Here is a 16,878-nt window from a genome sequence, read left to right on the forward strand (position 1 = left end):
CGATGCCTTCCATCAATCACCCCAATTGTTAGAGCTTCTTATTCGTCCTCTTACCTGCCCAGTACTCCCAGCACCGCCATGCTGCCACAGTCACCTCCGGCTTCTGCGCAAGCGCCTTTCAAACATGTCACTTCGCACAAAGCATGGGTTTATGGGAGTTGTAGTTTCTAAAGCACAGAGATATGCATTGCTCTCCAGTGACACAGCAGCCAATAGCTCGAAAACTATAACGTAAGCCTGCTCTAATTTCACACTTGTTTTGCATTACATGCTAATGACAACGCATGTGGTGAAATGCGTGTGTCATACAGTGGTTAATAATCACTTGCCCATTTGGTCGTCTGAGACGTTTGAAGGGTTGCACTCTATTGATCCAAATGCAAGTGTATGGAGCAGGCTGCGTAAGACAATGCGTCCGACCGCAAATGCAAATATTAGTGGTTATGTGATCATTCATTGAAACCATTGGTTTCCATTCCAACAATACAAGTTATTAGTAACAGTACCAGCGTGTTTTTCCGTGCCAGTGGGGCCTTGGTAAGGGGCCTAAGGAGATATTTGTGAAAAATAGTATATATGAAAAATATGTAATCTATATAACAACTGATGAGGCATTTGCATTACTTTTCTAACCACTAATATAGAACGCAAATTAAATTAGAATCTTATTTTTACTGCAATTTAAAACCATTTTTTTCTCCTAGCACCAGTTTCTATGTCCAATAAACATTATGCACAGTATGATGAATGGTAAAGTTAAAAAAAAAATACGTGCGTAACTGCACAAAAAGACTTGCAAAAGTGAACACTTGTGCATACAAAAGCATGTGCACTTTAGTAACAAGGAATACTAGCATTGGTGGCTAGCACTTCTGCCTCACAGCACTGGGGTCATAAGTTCGATTCTCGTGTGCTTTCATGGGTTTCCTCCCACACTCCAAAAACATATTAGTAGGTTAATTGGCTGCTAACAAATTGACCCTAGTGTATGTATTAAGAAATTTAGGTTGTAAGCTTCATTGGGGGAGGGACTGATGTGAGTGTGTTCTCTGTATAGCGCTGCAGAATTAGTTGTGCTATATAAATAAATGATGATAATGTGGTATGGCAAAAAAGATAATTCGCATGGATGGCATGGCAAAAATGTGCGTATCAGACGTTATTGTCCATCATAAACTTATAGACCAGGCTCAAGTACATATATCCAAGTTCTAATGCCCACCATATACAGATACATGGTCAGTAAAATACCACCACACTGCCTTACATTGTAACTGCATAGCTTCACAATATCATCATGTAGCTTCAAAGGGGTATATTTAACAAATTGTGATGGTGCACTTAACATAGAATCCATGCCCCGATGTGTCCCCCGCATATTTATTAAAGATGCATCGCATCACACTATATTAACATGGCCACACACACACACAGCTTGTTACATCCGCACAATCTGCTTCACTTTACAATCCAGTCATCCGCATGCCTGCCCGAGCAGCAGCTCCTCCTTGCGCGCTGCTCGGCGGATCGAGATTCAGTGACGTGCGGCCTATGCAAGTAATCACATGGGACGAACACCACGTGACAGGTACTGTCTCATGTGATTACTTGCATCGGCCGCACGTCACTGAGTCTGCGTCCGCCGAGCAGCGTGCAAGGAGGTGTTGCTGCTCGGACAAGCATACGGACTGGCCCATCTAGCCATCGGCCCTTCTGGCATTTGCCAGAAGTGCCAGATGGCCAGTCCAGCCCTGTTTGAGGGTATTGTCCACATCTGCCAGGACTGGTCAGACTGGTGGTCAGTGGTCTAACACACACTGCTGGCTGTAATGCTCACATAGTGCCCTGTTATAATAGGAGACACAATTCTGTTATAATAGGACTATGTGGGGCTCGTAGAGCTGGGTGGCAAGTAAAAGCAGCCGGGTGGAGCACCTGGGAAATAGGTGCTGGGAGAACACTGATAAGTAAATGTTGAGATGTAAATGAGCAGATCAAACCTATCTGAATAATATTAAAATATTAATAAGTGAATTCTTAAAACTGTACTTCTTCAAAACATTGAAATTGTGCAAAGCTTTAGACCCAGCTTTCCATAGCAATATAATTTCAATTATCAGTGATTTATTGCTATTGCTGATAGTATTTGTTTAATTAATCCATATAAGTTGCCTATCAGTATCTGAATATACAATGAATATATAAAGTCTACACTTCCTTATTGAAATTGCAGGTGTTTGTGAAGTAAAGCCTGAAATTAATAAAAATCATGTCAGATATTTTTCCACCTTTAATGTGACCTTGCAGCCAACAATATTGAGTGAAAAACAAATCTTATTGGAAGGTGATATTCCTCTTTGTCTTCAGCTTTCTGACAGAAGCCAGCAGGTTTTGTGCCAAAATATCTTGATATTTGAAGCAATTCATTATGCCCTCTATACTGACTAAAGTGATGAGGTTTGTTGTTTATGAGCCAAAGATACCTGTTAAAATTAAGTCCAAAACGTTCATTCTTTGTCTCATCAGATCAAAAGACATTTTTGCACATGGTTTTAGACAGACTTGGATGTTTTTTTCATGAGAAAATCAAGATGTTGCAAAATATGGGAGATTGTTGTCAAATGCACTTAGTGACCAGTTCCTGGCAGAAATTTCTGCAGCTCCGTAAATGTTTCCGCAGACCTATAGGTCGGCTCCCTGGTGAGTTTTCTCCCTGACCGGTCATCTACTTTGGAGGGACATCCTGAGTGCCTCATTTTCTCCACATATTGATGATAGTCTTTACAGTATTTCACGATATGTGTAATCCCTTTGAAAATCTTTTATACACCTCTCCAGATTGGTAGCTTTCAACCTGTAGGTGTTCTGAAAGCTCGTCACGGACTGTAGCTAGCCCAGTAGGATTCAACCAAGAACAATTCAAGAAAATCCTTCAGGAACAGGTGATCTCTATGTAACAACCCCTATCCCGTAGGATTAAGGCGTGTATGGGTATGGGTGTGTGTGGGTGTGTTCCAGTGCCTGGCCCACTAGTTTATTGTTATTCTCGTGCGCAGTGCCTCCACCTTGGTCTTCATACAGTAAGCTATTTGCGGGGTATTGCCCTTGTTCAGTGACACCAGAGGGAGATCAAGCAACCCTCCACCCCCTTACTCTCAACCCCTGGCTCGAATACAGAAAACACACACCACTTTGTAGTTAGCTTTCTCCCCCACCGGCATGTTTATTTCTAGTGTGGTTCTCCAGGCTATTTTCTATTTTAGTAAGTTTGCATAACGAGTGTACATTTAAAACAGTACATCGGCTCACAAGTAAACTAAACAACAGATTAACCTTTAGCTTATCATATAATAACACACAGTTCTTAATATCCTAAAGACTAGCTTCAGAGGTACCTCTGCATCTTAACATTATTCTAGCAAATAGTTCACACTAAACAGGGACATGTAAAAAACAAGGCAGTTGAAAACAATATAACTTTCACATATAAATATGACTGTCCAATATATAACATTATGCAATACACATCATAAAGTGCATTTGGTTTTCATATCTACAGGCTCAGTTCGTTACTTTTCAGTAATACGAGTTCTCAGTAGAAATAAAATGGTAACTGCAATACTCCTATGATAGAGATCCCTCCAGCAAGCAATAATAAAATAGTCATAAACACAGATGTCTCAGATGATTGTCACATGTAGCAGACATCCAGCCTCACTTGAGTGTTTTTCATAACAATACCGAACTCATATAACTAATTTCCTATATTACTCAGTCCATAAGCTTGGCTAACTATCCCTAAACTTACCCTTAAAATGTAACTCAGTCCCGGAAATAGGGTGTATATCATTAATCTTCGGGACTTCCCACCTGGTCCCTGACTAACTAAGCTAACATGTACATTATGCTCAGTCTTTCTAGTAAAACAGCAAGTATAATAATACTAATGGGTACTTATAAATGTATTGCTTCAGGTCCAATTTCAGGCAATCTATTCAGGATCGGGGTACAAGTATTTAAAGTGGCATGTAAGATGTCTTATCTCTTGCTTGAGTTTTAATAATGTAGTTTGTCTTGCTTCTGGCAATCTGCTTTCTTTTTCCCATTTTGTTGGTTAAATTTCAGCCTGCTGCTGTATGTGTTGCTCTCTTCAGTCTCTTCTAGTCTCTCTCTTCTCCGTTCCAACTTCTCACTTCTGGCTCCTGTCCGTTCTCTTTCTTGTCACTTTCTTCTTCTCCTCATTTCCAGCCTCCCTTTTCTCTGGCCCCCTTTTTTCCAGGCCAACTGCTACAACTGCCAGTTTCAAGTCCTTCCTCTCACCTGTCACTTTTCCCTCACTCCTTTGGTCTCATTGATGTCGCTGTGAGCAGAGTTTTATCAATCCCTGACCCCGGCCATTTGAATATATGGCGCCCCAGCAAGCCAATCAGGGCTTGCTGCGTCACAACGCAGCGCCGAGATGACGCTGTGTGACGTTGGTGCACCCACGGCTATATATCTTCAAATCAGTTTGGCGGTGGAACACTAAGAGAGGACATCCAGAATTAAAGAAGATGGCGGCGAAAGTGGCAGGGAGTCCTTGCAAGGGCTAAGAACTACCCTGCCAGAAAATGTCGAGAGAGGTGCCGTGTCAGGACAAGAAGACGCCGGAAGAAGAGAAGAAGCATGGCAGCAGAGGGCCCTTGTAAGGGCCAGGAGCTACTCTGCCAAGAAGATGACGGAGAATCGTGCGCCAAAGAGGAGAAGAGGCGCTGCTTGTTGGAGGGTCTAGAAGACCCGAAGACGCCGGGCATAAGTTGAGCATCTTGCGCAGAGCATGTAAGTATAATTGCTCCTTGTTAGTTCGGGCACAAGGCCCATGGGCAAATCAGGCACTAGTCCAGTTGGCACTTAGTGGACACAAGGCCCTGGCCGTTAGGAGTAGGTAGGGTTCTTGGGCAGTAGGCCCATAGTAGGTAATAGGCACAAGGACCTTAAGTGGGTACAAGGCCCCTTTGTAGTTTATAGGGCACAAGACCCTTATGGTGGGTGCAAGGCCCAACAGGTATTTATGCTGGGCACAAGGCCCATAGTGTTAGTGGGCACTAAACCCAATAAGTAGAGGGGCACAGGCCCATTAGTTAAGTTGGGCGACCGGCAGTTGCTTAGTGGGCATTAGGTCCTTGTTAGGAGGGCAGTAGTCCCTGCATAGTTAGAGGGGCACTAGGCTTTAGTGAGTGAAAAGGACATTGAGTCCATTATGAGTAGTGTAGTTGTAGGCTGGCGAGAGTGGCATGCAAGGCCCCTTTATCTGGTCCGGAAGGGCAAAGTCCTGAGCTACAAGACAGGCGGGCTTAAAAGCCGGGGTTCAGGCAGTAGGAGGAGGCCTGCAGAGTGGCTGAGTACCGGCAACATGGGTAGCCCAGGGCAGGTAAACAGAAGCTTGCACGGTCAGTTTCCAGGTTAGTAAAGGTAGGGCTGTGACCATTGGTGAGGTGGTCGCTGGCCCGCAATACACTGTATGTTGTGATTATAGTTTTCTATGCCACATGTCTGTCTCCTTCAAGTATTCCTCTGCAGGATCCAGTAGTCAGGCCCTCACCAAAGACTGTGCTGAGACAGAGAGAGGCTGGGGTGGATCCATGCGGATGGTAGGTAGTCCATCGTGAACAAGGTAAGACATCTGTGTGCATCTGTTTCGTTCCCCTGCAGGCGTTACACAAGGTCACATCAAAGGTGTAAAAATGCCTGAAATTATTTATCTTGATTTCAGAATTTACATCACAAACAACTGCAATTTAAATAAAGGTGTGTAGACTTTATATATACACTGTACCTACTAGTGATATATCGGAGCATTATCAATATTTAAAGATTTTCATATTAACATTTTTACAGTGATATGAATTGTGCAGTTTTTAAATGATTCATTTATGTTATGGTTCTGTTCAAAACCCATTCCTTGATTACAGCCATGGAGCCAGACACATGATATAAATGTTTAAACTGTTTATTGCAGTAAAGGTATAGTCCAGTGAAGGCAAATAAACAGTAAATAGTTCAAGTTGAATGAAACAATGGATTTCCAGATCTTGGCAGACAACAGTAAATGATAAAGAAATGCAGTCAATAACTTAACTGAAACCAGGAACAGAGATACATGCGGGTAATTCAGGAACAGAGCCACATGAGCAGGCTAGGAACTTCAATGACCAGTAAAGGACACAGGAAAATGCAGGCATATATAGGCCACAGACAGGTGTGGATAATTAATAAGCAGTGATAGTTAACCCCTGATAGGGAGGCAAAACAACAGCACCTCTGGAGGATCACAGGTACTGCAGGGTAATATGCACACAGGAAAACAAGGCAAATAATAACACAGGGTAAAACGCACACAAAACTATAAGGCAGATCATAACAATTTATTAATTATTTGTTAACATTGTTATTCTATTTATTTGGTGTCTGTTAATAGCTATCTATCTATCTATCTATCTATCTATCTATCTATCTATCTATCTATCCTGGTCAGCCACATCATTAAAACCACAACCAAGTGAAATGAATGGATGGACTATATTAGTCAGCAAGTAAACAGTTCTTGGTGTTGATTGTGTTCGAAGCAATTGTAAGGATCTGAGCGACTTGAAAAGGGCCAAATTGTGATGAACAGACGACTTGTCTACCAAAGGTGGTTCAAGGAAGGACAACCTGTGAACTGGCGAAAAGGTCATGGGCCCCCAATGCTCATTGAGGCCCGTGGGGAGAGAAGGCTAGCCCATTTGGTCCAATCCCACAGAAGAACTACTATAGCAGAAATTGCTGAAGAAGTTAATGCTGGCTATGATAAAAATGTGTTAAAACACACAGTACAGCGCATATGGGGTTGCGTAGCTGCATACTGGTCAGAGTGCCCATGTTGACCCCTGTCCACCACTGGCAGTGCCTACAATGGGTACGTAAGTGCCAGAACTGGACCATGGAGCAATTGAAGAAGGTGGCCTGGTCTGATGAATCACATTTTCTTTTACATCATGTGGATGGCTGCGTGCATGTGCGTTGTTGACCTGGGAAAGAGATGGCAGCAGGATGCACTATGGGAAGAATCCAAGGCGGCGGAGGCAGTGTGATGCTCTAGGCAATGTTCTGCTGGGAAACCTTGGGTCCTGACATTCATATGGATGTTTCTTTGACACATACCACCTACCTAAACATTTTTGCAGGCCAAGTAAACCCTGCATGGCAGTGGTATTCCCTGATGGAAGTGGTCCCTTTCAGCAGGATAATGCGTCCTGCCATACTGTGAAAATTGTTCAGGAATAGTTTGAGGTACATGACATAGAGTTCAAGGTGTTGACTTGACTCTCAATCCGTGGGATGTGCTGGAAAAGCAAGTCTGAGGCGTAGAGAACTTAAAGGATCTGCTGCCAACGTCTTGTTGCCAGATGCCACAGGACCCCTTCAGAGGTCTTGTTGAATCCCAAATCCATGCCTCGATATGTAAGATTGTAATTTGCAGAAAGAAGCACCATGTGCAGGATTTGCTTTTGATTTCTGGATCCAAAATGGCCGTTGGAAAGCAGATTGGGTGCAGTGGAACGAGTGCTCTAATTTTGCTTGCCATTTAACTTGTGCTCTTGCCTGGAAGTCTGGTAGTCTAGTGGGGTGATGTGGGGGTGTTGTAGTTTGTAGTATCTGATGCATTTTCTCCATTTGGGGACTTTTTCGGGTATTACCATCTTGTTGGAGTGTGCTAAAATATGTGTAAAGCGAGGGGGGGGGGAGAAGGAGGGGGTTTTGGTGGGTGGGAGGAATTGTGTAATTGGAGGAGACTGATTTATTGGTTGCTATAGATAGATAGATACTGTGTGTATAGATTAAGTGGTGGGGAGGAAATAGGGAAACAAGATAGTAGCTTTGGTGGAGGTGTGCATGCAGAAAAGTGGAATTAGTGGCATGCAGATGATAAGGGGGGTGGAAAGAAGATGGAAAAATAAATATTGGGAAGCAGGGTGGTGGTGGGGGGGGGTGCATGCAGAAAAACTGTAGGGTAGGCAAGTGAAGGTGGTGGAAAGGAGGAATAGATACGAATGTGTAAAATAGTGGGAAGCTGTTGGGGAACCCGGTGTTGTTGGGTGTGTGGGTGGGAGTGTGCACATGGGGTGTGGTGCAAGTGGTGAGGAAGTGAAGGGACAGGAGTGTGGGTGTTAGAGAGGCAGTGGAAAGCGGGCCAAGGAGGGGGTGGGGTGTATTGGAAAAGGGTGACTTTAGTGTGTAAAAGAGAGATTGTGCACATGTGTGTGTGTGTGTGTTGGGTATTATTCAAAGAAAATGAAGACATGACAACTGCACAAGTCTTAAAACCCGGTGGTTTGCTACATACAGGTAAGTCTCCACCTCACTCTAAAAGCACTTTTTCTTCTTATTTACACATCTTAAAACAAGGCAACACAACCTGTGCCACGGAAATCCCTAGTTCCACTGGGTGTGCCTGCTCTGCCAGCATTCTTCCACTGGATGTGCTCACCTGTGCCATCCACCCTCTATCCAATTCAATGGACTATCACTGTGCAGCTATTCAGCATGCCACCTCTGTGAACCTCATTCAGTGTGCTAACAAGGTGCCACTCAATAGCAGTGCCAATATTGTCCTTAACATTCATGGTGCCATTTTATTAGCTAAACAAATAAACTTTGCACCTGGTGGTCTGGTGGTCATGCAAAGATTATAAAGAGAGAGAGAGAATCATATTCTACATCACAAAAAGGATGGATTCAATGCTAATTAATGTAATTGAAAATTATTACATTCTAGCCATAATAAATTAGAAACTTGTGAGTAAATGGAGCTGTGCTGAAAGTAAAGAAACGTTTCACCTTCTAAAACACAATTCCATTCTTTTACAAATTGAAGGACCACCTGAGGCTGTTGGTGACATCAGAAAGCAGCACACTCACAGAGTGTACATTGAGGATCCAGCGTTTCACAACCTATGGTAGTCATACGCTCTGGGGTACGTCAGCCTGTTAGATTCAATTCAAAATAATAGTTTAATGTATTAACAAAGATAATTAGTGGTTACTTGTGATAAATTTCAATGAGAGGATACGTGAAACGAAAATGATGAAAAATGTTTTATGTTAACTCATTAGGTCAATATTATTAAACATTAACAAATAATTGTATATTTATTTGGTGGTGTGTAAATGTGCGTATGCTGTCACGTTTAATTTCTGGCTTTATGTGACACATTAAGTGTAAATATATTTCTTTGAAAGGTAGCCAAACATGTCAACAACAACAACAAAAAACAATGCCAGAAAAGGTGTTTTTCTTTTTTATTAAAATGGCCCCACTATCATTTACTGGATTTAGCAATAGCCTTTATAAACCAGTGGCTCAGCTGTAACCTTCATTGTCCAACTTACAGGATATATACCAAGTGTCCTTGTGTGAATCAGCTGGAAATCTCTTACCTTCATTACGTAATAAATTCCACTGCCAGGGAAAGAAGGTGACATCCTATGTGTGAGTCAGCATTCAATGCAGACCTGTCCTGCCCTAGGGAAGTCCTTCAGTACAACATTTATTTATCTCATATGCATTATAATGAAGTACTCTCAACCATTACTTCAAATCTAATGCTGGACACACACTGCAATATCTGCAGAGGTATCAGGCAATAGGCCAAATATCACAAAATTTGTGCTCCCAAAACAGCCCCCTAGTCTGATGATAATCCAAATTAAATTGATCATTATTGGACATGTTGATAAATGCGATCAGAAGGTGACCGCGCAAAACCCCTATGTGTGTGTGATCATCTTCCAACTATCTTAACATATTACCAGGCCCCTGTGACGAGAGAGATCTTCAGGGTCACAGGACCTTGAACTCACTCAACCTAGATGGTCGCTAGTGCACCAATTGTTAGGAGGTGCTTAAAACACTGAACGTGTGATATAATGTCACTCATCCTGTGTTTTTATGCCCCCGCAGCGCTCCCACACAGAACACTGGCCACTCACATAGTGGAGACAGGGTCACCAAGAGGAATTTAGGGCAGTCAGAGAATTCGGACAAGCGCAAGGATTGCTTAATCTGTTTTACATTAGCTGTTTGAGCAGATCTGTAAATTCTAACGAGAAGTCTATATGCGAATGAAAGGCACATATTGAACACACTTTATGCTAAACAGAATACATAATCATAATACTTCATTTCTATTGAAAGGTGGTCACCGAGAAAAGGTACTGTGACAATATTTGCATACCAATTTTGAATCATGGAGATTTGCCAGTGCTGGTGCTTGCTTACCAGCTAATCATTCTGTATTTATTTATTTTTTTCCGGCACTACTGTATATAGAGCAGCTATTTCTTATGTGACTGTAAAGTCAATTATACATCCAGAAAGTGTTTTTAATTTAATTGGGGAAACTTCTCCCCGCTAACGTTGTATATACTGCATATTGTATTTGACACTATTCTTTAATCAAGTGGACATTGCTCTTGCAAATAAAAGTCCAATTGAACTAGAAGGGTATATCAGTGAAACTGAATTATTGTTTTTATATTTTTTATTTGTATAGATCTTTTTATTAAATGCATTTATTATTGGCAGTACTTCTATCTTGTGTTGTTTTTTTCTGCCACATCTATTGAATAAATACTCAGCACAAGGTTTAATTTTATATTAATGTGTACAGGTTGTATTTGGATGGGGAATCTAACACAGGTCTCCCACATTACCCTGCAGCTATTTGTTGGATTACAAATACTTTAATATAATTACTCCAGATTATCCAGTTATAATATTGGTAAAGTATTAGCAATCCGCAATTTACTATGGTTGCGAGCAGTATGTGAAAATATTTGCTGTCTAACAAAATATTTTGTTCTACATTTAAATAAAAAGAAAAACCTGTCTGTTTCTTCACATTTACTATCTGGTACTAAGTGAAATTACATGTTATTGTCCCTATAAGATAACATGTTAGATCCCCACAAGATTGCAGCATGAATGTGTAGCCAACTACGTGATGCTGTCATGTGAAAAGGAAACAGAATTTTTCCAGCACCTTGTTGAATTCGTCTCATGAAGAAATCAGGCTGATAGATAAATGTGCATGGTGCTAACACAAAAAAAATCACTCACATATAATTTTTGAAGAGGAACATGTTCTCAAATCAATGATTTTGAAAAGTGATATGGCCATGCTACAAAGTCTATTTAACTTTTGGACCTAAGGCAAATGGTTTACACATGTTCCATGTTGGGTTATTTTAAAAGCCTATTTATCTGTGATTTTCTCCAAACAGATTACTGGTCCCTGTATGAGCCTATGTTCATCCTCCAGCCAGTGGCTAAAAATTAAGTGGAGCACAGGGGTATCCAAAATATCAATGTGCACAAGTCCTTGTGCTAAATACATCTATGGATAGGAATAATGAGAAAATACTTTGGTGATCCATTTGTAAAGAGCCTGTGCGGATGTCTTATGTCACCAAAATACTGCTCTGCTTTCTAAAAACAGTGTGTGTATGTGTGTCACGAACTCCCAGCCTGTCCCAGATACAGCAATCTGAACAGCTGGCCGTGACTGGCGTCACCTTAGTCACTTAGCAATGAATACACCTTTTCTGCCACCACAAAGGATTTATTATGGTGTCCTTCGTTCACCAGAACCACTTATTAATGTTCCACACTTAAATCATATACACATGTAGCATGAGCCTCCCTGGGCTTCATAAATTCACAAAGAAGCACGGAGAACACACTGGATTAAATTTATTTAATCTGAAAAATGGTTCCAAGGTTTAGTTACAAAAATTTATAAAAAGACATAAAATATATTGCACAAAAAAGTTTCAGAAAATAAAATAGGAAATAAAATCAGAGTCACTACTTACTAGTTAAGAACTGGGGGTAAATGTATCAAGCTGAGAGTTTTCTGGCGGGTTGGAAAAACCAATCAGATTTTAGCTATCATTTAGTACATTCAACAAAATGATAGCTAGAATCTGATTGGTTGCTATATGCAACATCTCCACTTTTCAAACGGAAAACTCTCCGCTTGATACATTTACCCCCTGGTGTGTGAAGGAACACAATTGAGAAATATGAGACATTTCAGTCTTGATAGAACCCCTCATGAAAAGCACACGTTATTGTCTAAGGCGGAAGATTTTAAAACTTTTTTTCCACATAGCTCTCACCCCCCCACATTTGGAGTTTAGCTGTCAAAAAGAACAAATTGATCTCCTAAATGTCCCAGGGCTTTCAAAGTGAGCTAGGAATGTCCTGAGATCAGGAATGTTCGCAAGACCTTGAATTCTCACCTCTACTCGTTCTGCTTAAGTGGCAAGATGGTTTACAACTTTGAGGCTTTAAACTTCTTCAAGATCATTATCTATTCTTGGCCTGGCTAGTTTCAAAAGACTTGCATAGGTTCAAACTCATGTTATCTAGCAAAGCACACGTTGAGATTACATTAGAAGGTTACAGACAATATACATTGTCATAGATGAATTCAACAAAAAATAACAATCAGTCATTAGATATACTACATAATCATCACAGTGAGCACAGGTGATAGGTATGCAGCAGCACATGGCACTCAGTATGATCAGCTGAACAGGCTGAACATTGTATTCCATTCATAGGGAAATGAAATACATGAGTACAAGTTAATGTGAACATTGTGAACATGGCCTTTTTATTTGTACACACTCTAGGAACACCTGCACGGTGGTAGCAGTCACGTTTCATTTAACTCAAGAAAGTAAAGGAAGATTGGGCAGCTTTATGACCAATATTCAACTGATTGATCAATGGTTTTAAATATGCACAACTTGCTGATATTTCCGTACAGTATCAGTAGAGTAAACCTACAAATTGTCCCAATTTAGACGGGACTGTCCTGATTTGAGGGAACTTTCTCAGCAACCTGTGGATCAGGACTTGTGGGCCAATTCCAGAACTGTTGGAAACTATGTCCCACTGAAGAATGCCCCACAGTGCCTTGTGTGCACTTCAGAAGCTCTTGCCACGCATCTGGGGATGGGCACATTTCAATGTGACTTGGCCATGTCCTTGTATTGTGTGACCACAGTGTTTGTAGGTTGTCCAGATTCCCCAACTGAAAATACGGAGGTATGTAGAAAGGGTTATTTGCTAACATTGTTCAGATGTAAAAATTTCAACCATAGCAATTTAAACCATAGCAAACAATCAGATATGCTTTCTATGCCTAACGTGCACTTGTCAGATAAAAGACAATTGCAAATTGGTTGCTGTGGGTTACTGTATATTTGCACCTTTGAGCAATGTTAGTAATTTATGCAGTATTATCTTGTAAAATTAAATCATATTTATGTGTATTTGGAACATTTTCCAGCATGTGAGTCAGTCCCATAACAGAGGGTTACAGGCCAGCCCTCATCCAACCACTTCCATCCATCATTATGAACAAAATTTGCTCACTTCCGAATGGACGCCATTTTGCTTGTAAATGCCTGAGCAGATCTGCAACATTAGTTATACAGTCCTCAAAAATACTTTCGTGAAATCATTACATTATTTATGGGTCTCTTTGCGGTTCCGGCTTATAAATGGCCCCATCGTTGATAAAACAATCATTTAAAAATCACCAAAATCCAAGAAATTATAAAATACTTTTCTATTATTTTATTTTGGCTCTAATGAATAGGACATCGGGTACATTAATCAAGCCGTCTTAAAAGTGAAGGTGCTGACCATAGCAACCAATCAGATTTTGAATACAATTTCTTAGAATACACTAAATAAATGATAGCTAGAATCTGGTTGATTGCTATGGGCAACATCTCCAATTTTCCTATTTATGAAGACTTGCTAAATCTACTCCAATATTATCTTTTAAATCAATTAAATGTTCTGTTTGTTTTTTCTTCCATTCATCCTATTGTATAATATAACCCTAGTTAACTTGTTTGTAAAGTTAAATACCTGACATGCTTTTTAAGTGATGTAATCAATAATAATTGCTTTCTTCATGAACGTTTGTCATCCAGGAGATGTGATGCGTATGCACTATCCAATCAGAAAGCAGTAGGAAATAAATATTAGAATCAAGAGGTTCACAGACATTATATAAACAACAAAGTGAATAGAGAATTAATTTACTCAGTCATTCAGCTTCCAGAAGGACAAAAAGCAGTAAGTATATTGGTAATGTAATGAATATATTAGCACTGTGGCAATGCAGTTAGGGTACTTGCCACTACATGTAATGTGTTTAATGTGTTAGACACTATTTATGTCCAACTTCTAAATATTAGGACTCTTGTATTATTGTTTACTGTTGGTGAAATTTTAAATTTCTGAGATATAACATCTGTGAAATAAGACTTTGTCATTTGCTATGGATTACTACAAATTTTCCACCTAAATGCAATGTTAGTAAATTATACCTACTGTTATAAAATGTTTTTGTGCATTTTAAATATAGGGCAGTTTACTATAATTTATCTTATGAAAAAACAAACATTTCAAAGTGTTCCTGAGATGAGTGAATTCGGTGTATTCTGGTATCTTGTAATATTTACAAACATGTTTCTACATCTGTGGGAGTCAGGAGAGATTGTTTAGATTGGAGAAACAATTGACTGGATTGCAGGCTCAGGCTCAGGCAATGTGTTAACTGTATAATAGTACATATTACTACCAATGGGAAAATAAAACACATTGTTGTGTGTTGTACATCAAGTAAGCACTTAAAAAAGTTTAAATTAAATTCTCATGTATATTCCCAAAGATAGCGCTACAGGAGCCGTATAATGAATTTACCTCCTACCTCTTTGTTTAATAGAAAGTCACTTCCATTAGACAACTGTTCTCTGTTAAGAATCTACATATCCACTATATGGACAAAAGTATTCGGACACATGGCCATTACACCAACAGGGACTGTAATCACATTGTTTTCAAATACATATACTTTAATACGCAGCGGTTCCCCTTTTGCAGCGAGCCTTTCACTCTTCCACAAAGCCTTCCACTCTTCTTGGAAGGCTTTCCACAAGATGTTGGGAGTGTTTCTGTAGCAATTTGTGCCCATTCAATCTGTAGAGCATTTATGAGGTCAGTCACTGATGTTGGACGAGAAGGCCTGGCTCGCTATCTCCGTTCCAGTTTATCCCAAAGGTGTTCGATGGGGTTGAGGTCAGGGCTCTGTGCGGGCCAGTCTTGTTTTTTCACACTGAACTCATCAAACCATGTCTTTGTAGTCATCATCATCATCATCTATTTATATAGCGCCACTAATTTCACAGCGCTGTTCAGTCCTTGCTTTATGCACTGGGGTACAGTTATGTTGGAATAGAAAAGGGGCTTCCCAAACTGTTGCCACAAAGTTTGAAGCATACCATTGTCCAAAATGACTTGGTATGCTGAAGCATTAAGCATGCCCTTCACTGGAAATAAGGGGCCTAGGCCAAATTCTGAAAAACATCCCCATACCATTATCCCTCCGCCACCAAAATTCACAGTTGGCATAATGCAGTCAGGCAGGTAACGTTCTCCCGGCATCTGCCAAACCCAGACTCACCCATCTGACTGCCAAACAGAGAAGCGTGATTCATCACTCCACAGAACATGTTTACACTGCTTCACAGTCCAGTGTTGGTTGCTTTACACCACTCTATCCAACACTTGGCATTGGTCTTGGTGATGTGAGGCTTGCATGCAGCTGCTCGGGCATGGAAACCCATTCCATTAAGCTCCTGCCCAAGTTTTTGTGCTTACATTAATGCCAGTGGAAGTTTAGAACTCTTCAGCTATAAAATCAGCAAAGCTTTGGTGACTTTTACGGACCATGCGCCTTAGCAGTCGTTGACCCCGCTCTGTGATTTTACGTGGTCTTCCGCTTCATGGCTGAGTTGCTGTTGTTCCTAAACACTTCCACTTTCTAATAATATCACTTACAGTTGATAGTGGAATTTCCAGCATGGTTTTCACAAACCATCTTACTGCAAAGGGGACATCCTATCACTGTACACTTGAAGGCACTGAGCTCTTCAGAACAACCCATTTTGTATCATAAATGTTTGCAGATGAAGACTGCATGGCTAGGTGCTTGATTTTATACACTTCTGACGATGGGTCTGATTGAAACACCTCAATTCAATAATTAGCAGGTGTGGCTAAATACGTTTGTCCATATAATGTATGTGTTTGCAGGTATATGTGTAAATAGCATGAAAAAAGAAATTACATAAAAAATGCTAAGAAATGAACCTTATAGGCTCAATGCTTTAAACAAAAAATCAAGAACATTGAAGCTAATGATTCAAAAAATAGTTTCACAAATTAAAATATGGAAGAAAACATTTAAAAATAACTAAATTCTAATTATTAGTTAAGCAGAGAGCTTGAGAAAAGAAGGTAATAATTACAAAATTTTGGAGCAAACTTCTGTTATTAACTTTCTGATGTTATGGCCTGACTGCCAAGTGATGCTGTTCTTTTGATGTCTATGAATGATATTTGACATTATTCAAGGCAGTTCTGGCCTAATGCTGCCTGTGGCAGTGTGCGGCTTCTACATCTTCCTGCAAGGAAAGCTGCTTGCAGCTATGTCCACTTTGCAGATAAGCACTACCTACAAGCAGTTGCCAGAAGTCTGGTGATCATGGCTCCGATTATCTCTACCTAAAGCAATAGTGTGAGCCACAATTAAGAAATTCATATATCTATATAGATATTTTCTGCATGCCAGGGATTATTATATCACAGTGTGTTGTTTCTATGCAGTACAAGACATACTTAATAGGACCCAACTATACTTAGATATATCTATCTATCTAATGTTTATGTATCTATATTTCATATGTATCTATTTCATCTATCTATCC

Source organism: Mixophyes fleayi, chromosome 1, assembly GCF_038048845.1.
Source record: "Mixophyes fleayi isolate aMixFle1 chromosome 1, aMixFle1.hap1, whole genome shotgun sequence".
Classification (NCBI taxonomy): domain Eukaryota; kingdom Metazoa; phylum Chordata; class Amphibia; order Anura; family Limnodynastidae; genus Mixophyes; species Mixophyes fleayi.